Raw genomic sequence first — 9,379 nt, 5'->3', positions numbered from 1 at the left:
ATTAAAAGTACATACATTTAAAAATGCAGTGCTGCAGGAAAGTGGAGCAGATTGTATGTTTTTACATTTTAGATGTATTGTTCTTTATGTGTTAAATTACATTTTTTTAAAAAGATGCTGCAGAGCGAGATTGTGGCCATTGCATGTTCAAAATAGTGTGACTACGGCTTTCCTTTTTTTTCGCTAGCCTGTACTTTATCATTTGTTTGCTCATAACATAAACTATGACCTTGAATTGAGAGACGAGGGTAATTACCCATGCCATAATTTTAATTGTACAAATCCAGTAGAAGAAGTGGCAGAATTTTCCTTCTACTTGTTTCACTTTTGTTTCAGTTTGTATAACCAATTCTTACTATGTGTTTCCAGATCCCTACTATCACTACCACTCGCAAACCACGCATCACACAATGTAGGCAGCGCAATCTTAAGAACCTGCACACTTTGCTTATGTCTGCTAATACACTACTTTATTTTTCTATTGGTCTCCGGAATTCCCATGCTGCTAAACAAAATCTGGTCTGCTCAACTCTAATGATTGGAAATTTAATCCTTTACCATCTTTAGGTATGAACAGCTCCTTTGAATCTCATTCAGTTACTGTTACCTACCTTCTTAAAATACATTTTGTAGTTGTCTAGCAACCCCCAGGACCACTAGGTAACTTTTTGGATGAATTAGATGTGCTGCTCTCAACCTTTCCTGAGGATGGTACTCCCCAGTTATGCTTGGAGATTTCAACATCCACCTAGATAAACCTTTATCTGCTGAATTCCACACTCTGCTTGCCTCTTTTGATCTCAACCGAGTGTCAACTACTGCTACTCACAAATCAGGTCAACCAACTGGACCTTATTTAAACACAACACTGCTCCACTGATCATGTACTGGTTACTCCACTGCACACCTCAGATCACTTCCTCCTCACTCTTAACCTCAGCATGGTTCCTGACACATCACTCACCCCTCCACATGTCATCTTTTAACGTAACCTACGCTCACTCTCACCCTCCCGGCTATCTGCTATGGTTTCATCTTCAACCCTACTGGAAAGGGCATCTCAGGAACCGCACTCTAGTGGTTTGAGTCTTACCTATCAGATAGGTCCTTCAAAGTATCTTGGAGAGGTGAGGTGTCCAAGTCACAACATCTAACTACTGGGGTGCCTCAGGGCTCAGTTCTTGGACCACTTCTCTTCTCGGTCTACATGGCATCATTAGGTTCTGTCATTCAGAAACATAGCTTCTCACACCACAGCAATTCTGACAAAAATCACCACCTTCAACAAAAACATCCTGATGATCAGACGGTAGCTGCTCTCATCTCAGCATGTCTGACAGACATTTCTTGCTGGATGAAGGACCATCACCTTCAACTCAAACTTCCCGAGACAGAATTGCTTGTGGTTTCAACAAACCCATCATTTCATCACAATTTCACCATCCAGTTAGGCTCATCAACCATAACTCCTTCAATAACAGCCAGAAACCTTGGAGTTATGATTGATGTTCTGCTAACTTTCTCAGACCACATTGCTAAAACTGTCCGGTCCTGCAGATATGTTTTATTCAACACCAAAGAAGATCAGGCCCTTTCTTTCGGAACATGCTGCACAACTCCTTGTTCAAACTCTTGTTTTGTCCAGGCTGGACTATTGCAATGCTCTCTTGGCAGCTCTTCCAGCCAGTTCTATCAAACCTTTACAATTAATACAGAACACGGCAGCAAGATAAATTTTTTAATGAGCCGAAAAGAATACACGTCACACCTCTGTTTATCAATTTACACTGGCTACCAATAGCTGCTCACATAAAATTCAAGGCATTGATGTTTGCCAACAAAACCACAACTGGCCCTGCACCCCTTTACCTAAATTCATTAATTCAGACTTATGTGCCCTCTAGAAGCTTGCATTCTGCAAGTGAACGACGCTTGATTGTTCATCCCAAAGAAGCACAAAGTCACTTTAACAGACTTTTAAATTAAATGATCCCTCCTGGTGGAATGACCTGCCCAACTCAATCCCAGCAGCTGAATCCTTGGCCATCTTCAAGAATCGGCTTAAAACACATCTCTTCCATCTTTATTTGACCCTCTAACTTTAGTACTCACTATTCTAAAGGTTTCTAACTAACTGAAGAAAAAAAATCCCACTACCTTTCTAATCTTTTTGTATTCTATCTATTTTCTTTTCATTATACAATTATAAAAAAGACTTCTAACACTAGCTTGCTCTGTTCTTTTTCTATTCTATCTGTTTTCTTTTTATTTATTATATTATTTAAAAGCCTTTGCTATGTGTACTCTGTTTAAGCTAACTGAGACTTGTTATAGCAATTATATATCATTGCTCTTTTGTTGTTTTTGATTGCTTCCATTGTCCTCACTTGTAAGTCGCTTTGAATAAAAGCGTCTGCTAAAAGACTAAATGTAATGTAAATGTAAATTGGTCAACCACCTGACCACCAGACTGTCTTAAACATCCATCACATGTCTTAGGACCATTCCCATGTACTGCTTGGTAGAAGTAGTTTGGTAAAACAGTCAGTACTTGTTAGGTCTAGACACGTGTCTTGTTGCTTTTAGAACTGCAACTTGCTATATTGCTATATATTACTACAACTTGTCGCTCCAGATCCTCAGGTAGCAGTGGCCAATTGTCATCCCTCAGCAGCTACCACTGGAACACCAGCAGCTCTTATTGGTAAAGGTAAGCAGAAAAGTAGCTATATGAATATTATTATTGAAAATAAGTTGTAAACTGCACAAAACCATACTAAATACTGTCTGGACATCTCTGCATTCATTAAATATATACATAATATACACTGTATATGTAAAATGTTATATATTTTACATATTTACATTTTTCCATATTATTAACAGATGAATTTTTTTTATCAGATTAAGGAGAGAATATTACCTATTAAAAAGACAAATTAAACAAGTTTAACAATCAGATTAGTTCAGGCGCCAGACAAGCTCAGTCAGTCTTGCCAAATATAATCGTTTTACCCAGAATAGCTCTTGAAACCACCGGTTACACAAATAATTTGAATGAAATGTACACAAAAAATAAGTTCAGATTCACAGTTTCAAAGATGTATTTAAGGAAAACAAACAGACAAAAACTTGTCATTCTATTTCAAGTTCAAATGCAACCTCCATTTCACAGTGATATTTTCAACAATCATATGGAATCAAACAGAAATCTTCGTACTTTGGTTCACACTCATATTTTCAACAATCCAAAGTTCAAAAATGGAAAAAGAAAAACACAAAACAAAACACAAGCTTAGTGGTTAAGTTCCACTATAGTCTTTCCATCAATTTTGTAGTCCATCCTTGAGAATATAACTGGGAAAAAATGAAAAAGGTGCCTCTGAAGTAGCAGTTTCACTGATGCATGTAAACCGCAGATTCAATACTTCTTGAGATCCTGCTCGCACTTGTCAGCATAAGAGGCTTGCATCGGTCTGCAGCTGGTGTCCGGAGGTGCAGCACGCACACTCAAAGATCGCCCGGCAACTGGTAGCGATCCACCCTGCCCAAACACAGCGAGGTCTCCATAAGGCAGCGACAGCGTCTGACTCGATTCAGGTGACCTGCATCTCTCTGCTAATTACTGCTGCGCTCTCCTGCAGCTCCACCTTAAATACACATTTCCCCAGTCCCAGATAATTGATTTCCCTCCTCCACTTGGCCATAACAAATAAAAAAATCCTTGTACGTTTTTTTTTTTTTTTTTTTTTTTTTTTTCGTTTTTCATATTGCCACACTCTCCCCCCCCCACTTGAGTAAACAACCCAAGGTTGTAAAATAGTTTTGTCCTGAATAATTAAAATCCCAAGAATTCTTCATCCTCTTCAGGGGAATCTTGGAATATTTATAAGTCATTTCTTCTCCTGGACCTCCAACTCTTTTCGGCGGTGGGATAGCACAGTTTCAGATTACTGACATGTACAGTGCGAACATCTTCCCCAGTGGACTTCAACGCCACCTGATAATTCAATGGTCCCAGCTGCTTTATTACACAGTAAGGACCTTTCCATCTTTGTGCAAGTTTTTGCAATGATAGAATATGATAGAAAAGAAAAAAGGTAAGTACTAGTATTAGTTGGTTAAGTGCAGGCAAAAAAGATGAGTCTTTAGATGTTTTTTTTTTAAATGAGTAAAGACTCAGCTGTTCGAATTGAGATCGGGAGGTCATTCCACCAGCTGGGAGCAGTCCAGGAAAAAGTCAGTGAGAGTGATTTTGAACCTCTTTGGGATGGCAACACAAGGCGTCGTTCACTTGCAGAGCGCAAACTTCTGGAGGGTGCATAAGATTGAACTAGTGAGTTTAGGTAAGTTGGCGCCGTGCCAGTGGTCGTTTTGTAGGCAAGCATCAGTACCTTGAATTTGATGCGAGCGGCTACTGGTAGCCAGTGTAACCTGATGAGGAGAGGAGTAACATGGGCTGTTTTCGGCTCATTGAAGACAACCCTCGCTGCTGCATTCTGGATCAGTTGTAGAGGCTTGATAGTACATGCAGGAAGGCCCGCCAGGAGAGCATTGCAATAGTCCAGTCTGGAGAGAACAAGAGCTTGGACAAGAAGTTGGGTGGATTGCTCTGACCGGAAGGGTCTAATCTTCCTAATGTTGAATAAGGCAAATCTACAGGACCGGGTCATTGTAGCAATATGGTCTGTGAAGCTTAACTGATGATCCATCACAACTCCTAGGTTTCTGGCTGTCCTGGAAGGAGTTATGGTTGACGAACCCAGCTGTATAGAGAAGTTGTGATGAAACGATGGGTTAGCTGGAACCACCAGCAGTTCAGTCTTAGTAAGGTTGAGCTGGAGGTGATGGTCATTCATCCAGCTAGAAATGTCACTCAGACAGGCTGAAATGCGAGCAACTACCGTCGGGTCATCTGGTTGGAATGAGAAGTAGAGTTGAGTGTCATCAGCGTAGCAGTGATAGGAAAAGCCATGCTTCTGAATGACAGATCCTAATGACGTCATGTAGATGGAGAAGAGAAGCGGTCCAAGTACTGAGCCTTGAGGAACCCCAGTAGCAAGTTGTTGTGACTTAGAAACTTCACCCCTCCAAGACACCATGAAGCATCTATCAGAGAGATAGGAGTTAAGCCACTGGAGTGCGGTTCCAGGGATGCCCATCTTTCTGAGGGTGGATAGGAGAATCTGGTGATTAACCGTGTCAAAAGCAGCAGACAGGTCCAGCAAAATTACTACACAAGATTTTTAATCTGATAAAGAAAATATAATATCCTAAATAAAATAACACAGCTAAGAATCAGATAAGAGACAAATTTCAAAGCCAGATTGATTGCTGTCCAGGAGGTTGTTCTGTACAAGAAACATAGAGAGCTGGTTGAACACAGCTCGTTCGAGTGTCTTTGCAATGAATGGAAGAAGGGATACCGGTCTGTAGTTTTCTAGAAGTGCTGGATTTAGAGATGGTTTCTTCAGCAGTGGGCTTAGCCGAGCCTGCTTAAATGCTGAGGGAAATGTTCCAGATTGAAGAGAGGAGTTGATAATGTGAGTAAGTGAAGGTATGACTGAAGAAGAAATCGCTTGAAGGAGGTGAGTGGGGATCGGATCCAGTGGGCAAGTAGTAGGATGACTGGACAGGATAAGTTTGGAAACGTCCGTCTCTGAGAGTGGAGAGAAGGAGGAGAACGAGTGAGCATTAGTCGTTGTGAAGTTATCCATCAGTCTGCGGTGTGGAGAATTGGTCACTGATGGTTCTTGTCTTATTTGTGAAGAAAACTGCAAAGTCATCAGCTGTAAGAGTCGATTGAGGAGGAGGTGGAGGCGGATTAAGAAGAGAAGAGAAGGTTTTGAAGAGTGTCCGAGCGTCACAACAGTTGTTAATCTTGTCGTGGTAATATGATGGTTTTAGCAGTGAAGACGTTTGCAGAGAAGGAGGAGAGGAGAGACTGATACACACTGAGGTCTGTAGAGTTTCTTGATTTAAGCCATTTCCTCTCTGCAGCCCTGAGTTTAGAGCGATGTTCACGGAGTACATCGGACAGCCAGGGGGCAGATGGGGTGGTGCGTGCTGGTCTAGACGACAGTGGGCAAAAGTTGTCCAAGCAAGAGGTCATAGTGGAACAAAAAGTGTCCGTAGCACTGTTCGTGTCCAGAGCTGAAAACTGCGAGAGTGAAGGAAGTGAGGATGCAACCACAGAGGATAGGCTAGATGGAGAGAGTGAGCGTAGGTTCCGTCGAAAGGTGACCCGCGTTGGAGCGTGTGCCGCTTCAGGAGTAAGTGCTAGATTAGCAGTAATGAGGAGAGTGGTCTGAGGTGTGCAGTGGAGTAACTAAAGTGTTGTCCACTGAGCAACAGCGCGTGTAGATGAGGTCCAGTTGGTTGCCCGATTTGTGAGTCGCTGTAGTAGAGACTCGCTTGAGATCAAATGAGGCGAGCAGAGTGTTGAAGTCAGCCGCCTAGGGTTTTATCTAGGTCGATGTTGAAGTCACCAAGCAGTACCAGAGGAGTACCATCTTCAGGATAATTTGATAGCAGCACGTCCAACTCCTCCAAGAAGTTTCCCAATTGACCTGGGGGACGATAAATGACCACGAAGTGGATTTGAACAGGGTGGGTTACAGTAACAGCATGTGATTCAAATGAACCGTGACCTGTAGGTGGTGGTTGAAGATCAAATTTCCAATCTCTCGATATAAGGAGACCAGTACCTCCACCCCTCCCAGTCGTACGAGGGGTGTGGGAACAAGTGAAATGAGTGGAGAGGGCTGCGGGAGTGGCAGTGTCCTCAGGTTTGATCCAGGTCTCAGTCAGTGCCATGAGGCTGAGACCAGAATGAGTAGCAATAGAAGAAATGAAGTCTGCTTTGTTAACAGCGGACTGGCAGTTCCAGAGACCAAGTGGAATAGAGAGCGTTGGAGTAGAGGTCAGAGGGACAGGCCTTAGATTTGTCAGGCAGGCCTTCCTTCGATGTACATAGCGTGCTCTCCGAGTGTTAAGTAGTGATAGTAGAGATCTGAAAGCACATAGTGACTACAAGTGACTAAAATAAGTATTTGAGGAGGGGCTGTACAAAAATTGAAGGGGAGAAAAGCAATACTCAAGTGCCCTGTCGGTGTCCTTGCTCGGTGGAGTCGCGCAGGTAGAGTCGATGGTCTTTACACTCGTCTGTCTTCACACGAGGAGGCTTCACACGAGGAGGCTTCACACGAGGGCTGCCGCGACCGCTGCCACGGGTGACACCTACCACTTATATATTTGCCTGATTACCTGTTATTGAAAGTCAGCTTGTCAGATAAATGATTTACAACATCATAAGGGAATAAATCAGGAGTGAGATCCTTGCCTTGCAACAGTTTGTCCATTGGACCTTGCAATTTCCTTCCTAGGTGGAGTTCTGCTGGTGTCATGCCAATGGTTTCCTGGACCGCTGAATTGACTGCAAATCATAGTTCAGGTAAGTAGTGATCCCATTTTTTATGATTGTCTTTCACGTAAGCAGCAATCATGTACTTTAGAGTACGATTCACTCTTTCGGTCATATTTGTTTGCGGATGGTAGGTGGTCGTCAGTTTTTGTGTGACACACCCTTTACCACATACCTCCTTAAATATGACAGACAGGAACTGGGTACCTCTATCAGACAGGATAAAGTCAGGGACACCCCATTGTGTCAGAATCTCTCTCTGTAAAATCGCTGCAATGTTTGTCCACTGGCATTCAGCATGGGAAATAGCTCCACCCAGTGAGAAAAATAGTCCACAAAGATAAGCAGGTACTCGTTCTGATGGGTACTTTGGGGCATTGGTCCCATGATGTCAACGCCTAGCATTTCGTTGGGACGTGATGTACTAACTTATTTATAGTCTTTCCATCAATTTTGTACTTGTTTTTGTACTTGTATTTTTCCTGCAGGTTTTCGGATTTTCTCCTTTGAGTTTGACATTTGATACACCTTTTAACATGATTCTTCACATCTGCCTACATCCCAGGCCAAAATGCAACATCATGCAGCCTCTGGTAAGTCTTGTAAATACCCATGTGACCACTCAAAGGATTTTAATGATAGTGTTGGAGTAGGGGTGAAACCAGAGTGCTGGGAATGTATACCTGATAATGGCAGTGGCCAGTCTTCAGCTGAGTCGTGTGGTACAATTTCTTCAACTACCTCATAATGATCCATTAGTTGATCTTTGTTTTCTGCCAGTGTTTGGAATATCTTTATGATTGCAGGATCCTTGTGTTGTTCCTCCCATATAACAGCAGCAGTGATTGGAAGGTCCAATTCCTCCGTGCGACTGGCATACACACTGCAACTAGGCTGTGCATGGATCCGGGAGAGTGCATCAGCTGTGACGTTCAACTTTCCTTTACGATGTTCAATTACAAAATCAAACTTTTGCAACCGAAGAACCCATCTAATGAGATGGCTGGTGGTTCTTGTAGAGCCCATTACCCACTGCAGGGCTGAGTGATCTGTCACAACCGTGAACAACTTGGGCTCTAGATAATGCTGCCACCTTTCCAGAGCCCATACGATGGCAAAGCATTCCTTCTCAGTTGCGGAGTAATTTGATTCAGCTTTGTTCAAGGTTTGGCTAGCATAGGCAATCACCTGCTCGGAGCCCTGGTCCCTCCATTGAGTCAACACAGCACCTAGTCCAGCGTTGCTTGCATCCATATATACAATAAATGGGAGGTCAAGGTTGGAATGTCCGAGAATGGGAGGTAAGGTGAGGCATGCTTTTAGTTGTTCAAAAGCTTGATGACATTGAGAAGACCAATGAAATGCACAACCCTTTTTCTTCAAGGCTGTCCAGTTCCCACTACAGTGTGGCCACATAAAAGGAAAGGTGTGTTGATGTACTGTGTGTAAATCCATACATTGTAATTGACATTAACTGAGGTGAGTCTTCATGAAGGCTGTATTACCATTTGTAACTGGTTTATTATGTTTGGGCAATGTTCAGATGTATTTGTTTATTTAACAGTAGAGGTGAACAATTAATTGAAATCTTATCGAAATCACAGTATAGACTTCTGTCATTTTCAATTCACAAGGTGCAATATTTGTGCAAAGCAAAATGTGTCAAATTAAATGTGTCAAATTAAAATGTGTGTTAAATTAAATATTGTGCTTCAAAGATGTTCTGGCCTACACATCATGTTCTACAACTTTAAAAGGCTAGTGGGCTTAAAGAAAATTCTGTCATTTAATATCATTTCAGTGTGTTTGTGGAAGCTGTTATACAGGGTTCCTTTCTATATAGGACTGTGGACTGAATGCCACAAAATTGATTTGTATCAGCTGCATTACCTAGCTACAATCGTCTGGCAATTATTTAGCAGCAAATTAGCAGACAAAGTCAGAATGTAACATGCA

This window comes from Cyprinus carpio, unplaced genomic scaffold (genome assembly GCF_018340385.1).
Source record: "Cyprinus carpio isolate SPL01 unplaced genomic scaffold, ASM1834038v1 S000006685, whole genome shotgun sequence".
Taxonomy (NCBI): domain Eukaryota; kingdom Metazoa; phylum Chordata; class Actinopteri; order Cypriniformes; family Cyprinidae; genus Cyprinus; species Cyprinus carpio.
Note: the sequence above shows the minus strand (reverse complement) of the source record.